A 9,860-nucleotide genomic window follows, 5' to 3' on the forward strand; every position below is an offset into this window, starting at 1 on the left:
CACGGCTCAACACCACGGCTCAACATCACAACTCGGCATCACAATGGGCCATCGCCTCAGCATCGCACTGGGCTGTCGCCCCAACTTTAACGCCAGTCACCTGGTTGTATCGGTATCCTCATCCATCCTGCATGACAAACTTATCGCAGCTACCCACTGGTAGCGAGTAGGAGTTTATGTCTATTTTGATATGCCGTTTTCGTTCTGGTGCCGTTATTCAGGATGTTTCAGCTTTCTGCTCTGTCCCTCTCAGGTCTCGATAACCGGCTCTCCAACTCTCCTCTGTCGTAAGCTCGCACTTTCTGCATTCTCCTGACTAAGGTGCCACCCTTTTTTATTGCTAGTCTAATCATGCAGTTACCGCAAGTTGTCTCTCTCAACCAACCAGGGCATCCGCCCCACTGCCTGTGTCAATGCCTGCTTTGCACAAGCATTCACCGCGCCACACCGCGTAGGTGTTTATCATAACTGACATGGTGTTATTATTTCTTGGTCGAGATGTTTTCTTGGTGTTTCATTCATTGTTCGTTTCAGCTACAAGCTCTGCTCTCTCCCTCTCTTAGGTCATGATTACCAGTTGTCTGCCGATTCTCCTCTGTTTTAACCTGACCTTTCTGCTATCCTGGCCGAGGTGCTTGTCTTTTAATGTTAGCCACTCATGCTTTGTCTAAAGCTGTCTCTCTCACCACTCTGGGCAGACGCCCGCATAGTGCAGGCTTTCAAGGCAATGGGCCGCTGGTCGTCCGACGCATGTGCGTCTTGCATTCGGCTCATTCCTCGCTTTGTCATCTGGCTCAGTGTACTGTTTCTGTTCTGTTAACTCTGTTTCGTTCTTCTCGTTCCTCGCCCAAGAGGTATACAGCACGCTCGTTCAGAATCGGCGTGGCCACCACGGCCGCTAAGCGGGGTCTGTCCCCTACTGCGATCAAGGCGCTGGGCCGTTGGTCGTCTGGCGCATACGCTTCCTGCATTTGCCTCACTCCTCATCACGTCGTTGCACGACGAAGCATGCCATATCTGGTCTGTAACTTTATGTTTTCTATTCTCATTTCTGGTGACGGTGGTATTTTGCTGCACCGGCGGCATTCACTCTATCTCTTGGGGGGCTATCGCTCCGGTCACCCGGTCATGTCTGTATTCTATCCTTCTCTCATCTATCAGATCGATTTTATAGTGGTCTGTAAGCCTGTTATCTCTATATTTTGTAACATTGAACCAGCCTGGCTAGTTGCCATGGTTGTTTATCCATGATGTCAACTATCATACCATATATTATAGCCTACGTTCATTCATTCATCCATCCATTCATTTACTCATTCATCACCATGTTCTACTCTCTCTCCTAGGTCACGATTCCGGCTCTCTACCTACTGTCATAATCTAAGTTTTCAGCGCTCTCCTGACCAAGGTGCATCTATCAATCAAATCATAACGCTCTGCTGTCTCTCTGCTCTCAGCGCATCCGCGCCATGTCTTCTCGCATAGCCTAAGGTACCGACATTATCATCACCATCATCATCACAGGCTTCATGCCTCCGCTAGACCACCGCCCATAATCTTAAACCTTAGAACATCCCTATCATTTATAATCTCATTTAATCTATCATCATTTGTCTTCCAACCTATCACCTATCACATTATCACTCATCATTATCATCATTGTCATCATTGTCATCATTGTCATCATTATCGTCATCATTATCATCATTGTCATCATTATCATTATCATCTTTATCATCATCATCATCATTGTTATCATCATCGTCATCATTATCATCATTGTCATCATTATCATCATCATCATTATCATCATTGTTATCATCATCGTCATCATTATCATTGTCATCATCATCATCATCATCATCATCATTGTTATCATCATTGTCATCATTATCATTATCATTATCATCATCATCATCATTGTTATCATCATCATCATCATCATTATCATCATCATCACCCATCATCCTTCATCTTCCGTCTATCATCAATCAATCATCTAACTAACTTTTCATGTCTTTCAGATGGTGTATCCTTGTAAGCGGTAGGTGAGTTCACTTCTAATCTCTATTTTGGGGCAGGCTACGCCCGCCTCCATCTCCGCTGGAGGATATGCTGTCCTACCCCGGAGTTCAACGCGAAGACGGGAACCTTCGCCAAACAGATTCATGCATTTTGTATCAAGTGTAATTGTTCGCCAAACGGATTCATGCATTTTTGTATCATGTCTATTGTTCAATAAATGTTAATAACGTTCATTTGCCTCTCGAGTCTTCATGGTAGAAATGGGAGCCTGCGTAAATTCTACCAGGGAGACTCGAATTTCTCGGCTGTCAAACCTACTAGGCTAACCATCCAATCTCCCTTTTGACAGATCATACATGCGTCATCATTGCCCAGGATCGTCAACCAATCACAACGCGAGATTGGGGAATTCCCCGTTACGCATCACTCATGCATCGTTCCCTCTCAGCCAATGGATCGCATTCACGTTTGTTTAAAAATCAGTCACTCATTCTGTTCTCTGCTTTCCAGTTAAGCCGACTTTGAAGCCACCACCACCCCTCCGTCCACCGTCACCAGTGGTTCCCGTCTGTTAGGGGGCAGGCTACGCCCGCCTCCATCTCCGCTGGAGGATATGCTGTCCTACCCCGGAGTTCAACGCGAAGACGGGAACCTTCGCCAAACAGATTCATGCATTTTGTATCAAGTGTAATTGTTCGCCAAACGGATTCATGCATTTTTGTATCATGTCTATTGTTCAATAAATGTTAATAACGTTCATTTGCCTCTCGAGTCTTCATGGTAGAAGTGTTTTTAATTTCTTTTAAAAAACAAGATACTCTTGGGGCAGTTATAATTTGGACAGGAAGATGACCAACTTTTTAGAAATACATTCATGTCCAGAAGGACATATACGTGGTCAAAATGCAGAGAAGGGGAGGAAAAGGAAAGGGGGTGGTATGCAGAGAGGGAAGGAGAGCAGGCTATACATTTTACCCAAATAGGCTACCCGAATGTGGGCACAGACAGGAATCCCAAAATGCTACGTAGCTGTTTAACATTGGAAGTAAACGTGGTTATAACTTGTTTTCTGCTCTGCTGGATATTGTAGCGGTTTCTGTGCAGTGTTGCCAAATTAGCGTGTTTGTCACTAGATTTAGCGACTTTTTGGCGTCACTGGCGACTAAAAAACTCATCTAGCGCCTTTAGCGACTTTTTGGTGCATCTGGCGACTTTTTAAAACTCATATTTTTAGTCCAAAATAATTGTTTTTCAACATAATTGTGACTCTGCACCGCCGTCAGAAGCGTTTCCCACGGTTAAGCAGGGCTGCAAATCATCAGCTAGCACCGCCCATTTCTACTGTGGATGAAGGCATGTGGGCACGTTTTCTGTAGATCAGCGTGCTATGCATGACGCTGTGATGTCATATGTAGTGCCATTACGTCTTCTAGCGACTTTTCAGCGAGCCAATAGCGACTTTGGCTGATTTTCTTTTGCCAACACTGGTTGCTGTACTCCTATCGACTCCATTAACGTGAGCACATCAGAATCAAAATGTGATTTGTAAATTAAGTTATTGTATCACTCCAATCACATGCGACGGCAACGTTTGAGTGACTGCAGCTTCCAAAGGGCAGTCATGGGTGAGCGGTCAGGGAGTCAGACTTGCATCCCAGAGGTTGCCGGTTCGACTCCCGACCCGCCAGGTTGGTGGGGGGAGTAATCAACCAGTGCTCTCCCCCATCCTCCTCCATGACTGAGTTACCCTGAGCATGGTACCATCCCCCCGCACTGCTCCCCATGGGGCGCCACTGAGGGCTGGCCCCTTGCACGGGTGAGGCATAAATGCAATTTTGTAGTGTGCAGTGTTCACTTGTGTGCTGTGGAGTGCTGTGTCACAATGACAATAGGAGTTGGAGTTTCCCAATGGGCTTTCACTTTCACTTTCAAAGAATCAGAGGCTGCCTCTGGGTCCGAAACCTGCCACCCCTTGTCAACAATGGCTAACACTTTGCAACACAATTTACAGACCATACCAAAGAATTCTGAGCGACATGGCAATATGTTCTCCTAAACGGTGTCATCGAGAGTAAAGAGTGAGCAAGTGAATTAAACCGCCAGCTGACAAGACAACAGGTTCTAATCATACACTATGCAGGGCTCCAGTGGGACTCCCAGTGATAAACACTTAGCTGTGTAGCATTTTGGAATCCCTGTATGCGTGCGCGCAGTCACCTGTTTGTAAACATTTGGAATCCATGTATAGGGAGGGGGAGAAAGGGTGGATTGAGAGGGGAAGAGAGTGGGAGGGTGGGGGTATCTTCTGGGGAATGGAAGAATTTGAATTTGTAGGCCTATTTTAATACATTTTAGCACTGTAGGTCAGTGAAATGCTTTAGCTTATATGATTGTCTTTTTGAGAGAGAATTAGCATTAACAGACTAAAAATATTCTACCCTAATAACATATGAAAAGACAAATAGGCCTATACAAATTCTTTATCAGTCTATCTGTAGTATGCTTAGTCCTCACTCCCTTTTCCTCCTCATCCCTAACTCCCCCTCGTCCTCTCTCTCTCTCCCTCTGCATGTCTTTCTCTTCCTCATGCTCCCCCTCTCCCTCTCATCTGCCAGCTCCTCTGGACAGGAACTAGTTCACGAAGAGAGGCATATGAGTGTCCTCTCCTCTCCTCTCCTCCCCTCTTCTTCTCTCCTCTCCTCTCTGCACGGTAAAATGAGCCTCTTTGTTCCTGGCCAAGAGCTTGTGCTCAACGAAGAGCTCATCATGCACAATTAATGTCAACGCGAATTACCGGAGTGACCTCCCATGTATCTACAACTTCCCCTGCAGGAAAGGAAGGAAAGAAAAGACCCCCATGCAACCCCCACCCCACACACAAATCATCCTCATCACCAACACCATCATTCCCATCACCAACTCTTCCTCTCCTCACACCTCTTCCTGTGCTTGCAAAAAAGCTCCTCAAACACCCTTGAAACAGGCACACAAACATATTTCTACCTCTCCTTGACAACAACACCAACCTGTGAGGACATAACACACACTGAAATGCTTGCACAAAAGCTTATAGTCCCTCTCTCTCACACACAAACCACAATCTCTCTTTCTCTCTCTCTCTCTCTCTCTGTCCCTCTCTCTCTCTCTGTCTGTGTTTTGTACACTCCCAAATTCCGCACACACACACACACACACACACACACACACACACACACACACACACACACACACACACACACACACACACACACACACACACACACACACTCATACGCACACACACGCACACACACACGCACACACTAGATTATGTCCTTCTTGCTCAGTGAGCAATGCTCACATCCTCATGATGCCCCGAACTGACAGCAACTGCAGCAGCATCATTAAACATTAAGGTAACACAATCTGCAGTAGGGGTCGACCGATATGGGTTTTTTAATGGCCGATGCGATACCGATTTTTTTTTTCATCACCCTTGGCCGATACCCGATTTCCGATACCAGATATTTGGGGCCGATATGGGTAAAAAAAAGATTAAAAAATGACAAATTTTCCAGGTCTCAAGTTAAAAATAAACATTCCTTTAACATTATCAAATTGAGGTAGAACTTGTAACATTTAAACACCCACTCTAACAATCAAGTAATGTCTAACAATCAAGTAATAAAAAAAATAAGTGTCTTGGTGCTTTAAAAAAAAACCTGAATGACATAAAATAATAAATATTGCGTATCGGCCAAAACCACACGCGTATCGGCCGATACCGATACACTTCAAATATGCAAATATCGGCCCGATACCGATACCGATATAAATATCGGTCTATCCTTAATCTGCAGGCCCATGGCCCAAAGCCAGCCACAGAGGCAGCACAGCACGTCACCTTGCTTTACCAAACACTTATATTGTAATATTCCACAATTTACATTGGAAACATATTTCAATGTGGCCTACTAATTAAATTGAACTATTTAGTTTGAATTATGCATGATTGTGTAAGTGAATTTTTCCCATGTGTGATCTGTGAAAACCCTATGGGGCTCCGTTGTGACATCATTACAAGCCACAAAGTAGTAGACAACGTCAAAGATCGTTGGAATTTGTCACTGTAGCGGCCTCTGCTCTGTGCTTACCAATGCTGATTCAACGTGGCCCCTCTGTCTCTCTCTCTCTCTCTGAGACACACCCACACAAATGCACACATAGTTACACACACACACACACACACACACACACACACACACACACACACACACACACACACACACACACACACACACACACACACACACACACACACACACACACACACACACAGTGAAAATGTCAAGAGGGGTGTTTTCTTTCCTATTTCCTACTTGAAGCATTTACCACAGGCCTTATCCACTTTCAGGACCACCCCATTCATTCTTCTTACTGTAACAAGGCCATTACCACAAGATAACTTGGACATGTATGTTTTTACAAGCAAGCGACTCCCAAACCCCCAAACCTGTTTCTGGATGCTGAACGATTTTTAAGAGTGGGCCTGCTATCTTTGTGTTAGACCAAAGAACCACAGCCAAAACCACAGCTCTCATAGCCTAATGCACACCGTTCCACTAGAGCAGCCAAACTTTTTTTCACTGTGCACCCCCTTGTGCATTTCAATGTGTTTCGCGCACCCCCTAAGCGAATGTCGCACAGTCACACATTATGCAGTCATTTTGGGTAATCGTCTTTTTCAATAGACCTCACGTTTTGCTGCCGTCATCACAATGCAACTTGTTGCATGACAAGTCTAGGGGTTATAAATTACACTTCAGATTGACCATTTCAGTATACAATTCACCAAACAATGAAAAAGTACTTAATGTTCATTAATTCTGTAGGCCTATATAAACAATCATCTCAGCCATTGCTCTATTCAACTCGCGCACCCCCTTGAAGCAGGCCGCGCACCCCTATGGGTGCACTCACCCCAGTTTGGGAAACCCTGCACTGGGGGAACACTTAACCAGTCATTGAAAAGACTTATCTACCATAGCATTACGTACACTCCCACAACAATGCTCAGAGTCTTTAGCAATTACAACTTAGTCACGGCCATTCTGGTAACATCAAATTTATATAACATGGCCCACACATTAAGAAAGGCTACGAGTCCGCTGACTCCCTTAGACAGGCCACGGGTCCACGCTATCAACGTTTTGCTGCTCTTGTGTGTAGACTAGCATCAAGCTCATCACATGCCCCATAACCTTGTGATCTATTCACCCCCCACCAACACACACACACACACACACACACACACACACACACACACACACACACACACACACACACACACACACACACACACACACACACACACACACACACACACACACACAACCTCCAAGGCATGTGGAAGTGGCTGCACACAGAGACACCAGTATTACGCATGCTGCAGAGGCAGGGGGCGTGGCCATATTAGAGCACACAGTCTTAGAAGATTCACTTTTCTAGAGACTCACTTTTTAAATGACTTACACAAGCAGGTTGCCTGCAGTGACATAACGTATCAGAGCAAGGGAGAGGGTAGGTTGTACTCAGATGGCAAGCTGATATACCAATATAGCAGAAGACCAGATTCTAAGATATAAGGGGCATGGCCATAACTACTGTACCATTGACAGGCCTGGACTGGGAGAACAAAACGGCCCGGGCATTTTTTGGCTCAAACCGGCCCCACATACCCGTAATTAGCGGAGCACCGCCATAAAATTGATGTAACTAATGTCTTCTGACTGAAAAAACACTCTCTATCAGGTACCAAAAAACCCCACCATACGTGCAGTGACTTCACGTTCAATTGTTTATTCAAAATGAATCTATGCTTGGTCATGTAAGCTGGCAGAAAACCTGGAAGTTGAGAGAAGAGAGCCCCTAGCAGCTGGGGATGAACTGGCCTTATCTGCACTCTTCAGTCCAATCAGCTCCTTGGACACACACAAAGAGAGGGGGGCACATACCTATTCTAATGTTAGGCACATAGGCCTTCACTATTGGGTTTGGAGCGTCTTGCTTATTAACAAATTATTACAAATTATTACAAATAATACAATACTTAAACTTAATATCCAAATTTATATTTATTGGTAGTCAGGTGTAAAGAAATCCTGCACACTGTCCATTCCACCATCAAACTTTTTCTGAAGAAGGTCGCATGACCGAAATGTTGAATTAAAGTTTGTTGGTGGAATGTACAGTGTGCAGGATTTCTTTACACTTGAATCACAACCCCACCAGCCTAACCACAGAGGTGTGCAAAAGCGTCTTCTTAATATTTATTGGTAGTAACAATAATGTGCTTACTGGCTACTCACTGGCTACTCTACAGAATCACCGACAGCACCATTCCACCACAAAGACAGCAATTAGCACATGCCAGTGAATATCTTGGCCTTACAAATGAGCAGAATTAAAAAAAATTTTTTTTAAAGAGGGGCATCGGCCCTCGAGGGGCGTCGGCCCACCGGGAAAATGCCACACTGTCAGTCCAGCCCTGACCATTGAGGACACAGAGGTCATGTCCTCTGTATTTTTTTCAGTAATGTAAAATGTATATATTACGAAAATCGATATATGATCAACAATGACAAATTCAGTCTGTATACACTCTCCCCATTTATCCTCAAGACAGTGATTATTGAAAACAAACTGAGGAGTTTGACTGAAGTGTTGAAAGCATACAGTATGCAGCATAGCATGCAGTATTTGACCTTGGTATTTGAAAATGTCTGGTTACGGCCCTGCTAAGGGGTATGTCAGACAGACAGACCAGACCAGACAGGCAAAATTGGGCCAGTGAGCCAAAAACTGGGTCAGACTGATCGAGGCTAAGGCAGGCAGACGACCAAACTAGATAGAATAAACACGCAAGACAGACGAACAGACTACCCCAAAATGAATGTGCACCAAAAGTGAATCTGTGAATTCACCTAAACACCACCCCAAATAGAGTGAACGGAGCTTTCTCTGAGAGAACTGTGTGCACATTGACAGCATGAGAAGAGCTGTGAGTCATCTTTATGGGACGCCTTGTAACAGTAACACAGAATAGCCGCCTCTGTCCCTGCTAATCAGACTACACATACAGCCCAACACAGTGGGCATTTACTGACACTGGGATGTGTCTATTTAGCAGCTAGCCCGCTAGTGGCTCTCCATAACACACAGTGCAATTGTATGGTCAGTTAGACACCGAGGTTGGGAGTTCATGAACTTGGTGCTGGCACTGTGGGCTGGGTCCCTCCATGCGCTCCGCCTCCACATGAACCCCCCAATGTGGCCAATTGCTCTGAATGGATTAGAATTAATCCAATTGGAGAGGAGTGTGTTGGCAGTTGTGCCCAAGGGGGGTATTTTTCATAAACAGTGAAAGGTCTTCATATTGCAAACTCTGTGCCAGAATTTGGGAGTGTACAAAACACAGAGAGAGAGAGAGAGAGAGAGAGAGAGAGAGAGAGAGAGAGAGAGAGAGAGAGAGAGAGAGAGAGAGCATTGAAATCGCTCCAAGCCCAAATGTCATACCTTACAACGTTAGCGAATGTGGAGAAGAATTTGCAGGCTCGCCCCCGTGACTCAGATCGCATCCAACATTAAATGTCATCCTTTGGCTGGCGCTGCACCTGAGAATGACAATGGTTACAGCTAAACTCAATGCCCTCATTTGTGCCTAAAGTGCCCTTGAGCAAGGCGCCGACTCCCACATTTTCCGAGGGACTATAACAGCTTTTTGCTTTTAATATTTCAGAGTATCTCTAAATGGCAGTCATGGGTGAGCGGTTAGGGCGTCAGACTTGCATCCCAGA

The 9,860-nt window shown here is 45.1% G+C and overlaps 1 long non-coding RNA gene across 1 annotated transcript; it reads left to right on the forward strand.

Annotated features, from left to right (window-relative positions):
• The first annotated feature begins 1,050 nt into the window (after positions 1–1,050).
• Positions 1,051–2,784, forward strand: LOC134439858 (uncharacterized). The gene is made up of 2 exons (XR_010032886.1): positions 1,051–1,491; positions 2,025–2,784. It is a non-coding gene; the product is annotated as an uncharacterized LOC134439858 (long non-coding RNA).
• Positions 2,785–9,860: the final 7,076 nt, after the last annotated feature.

Source organism: Engraulis encrasicolus, chromosome 23 (genome assembly GCF_034702125.1).
Source record: "Engraulis encrasicolus isolate BLACKSEA-1 chromosome 23, IST_EnEncr_1.0, whole genome shotgun sequence".
NCBI lineage: Eukaryota > Metazoa > Chordata > Actinopteri > Clupeiformes > Engraulidae > Engraulis > Engraulis encrasicolus.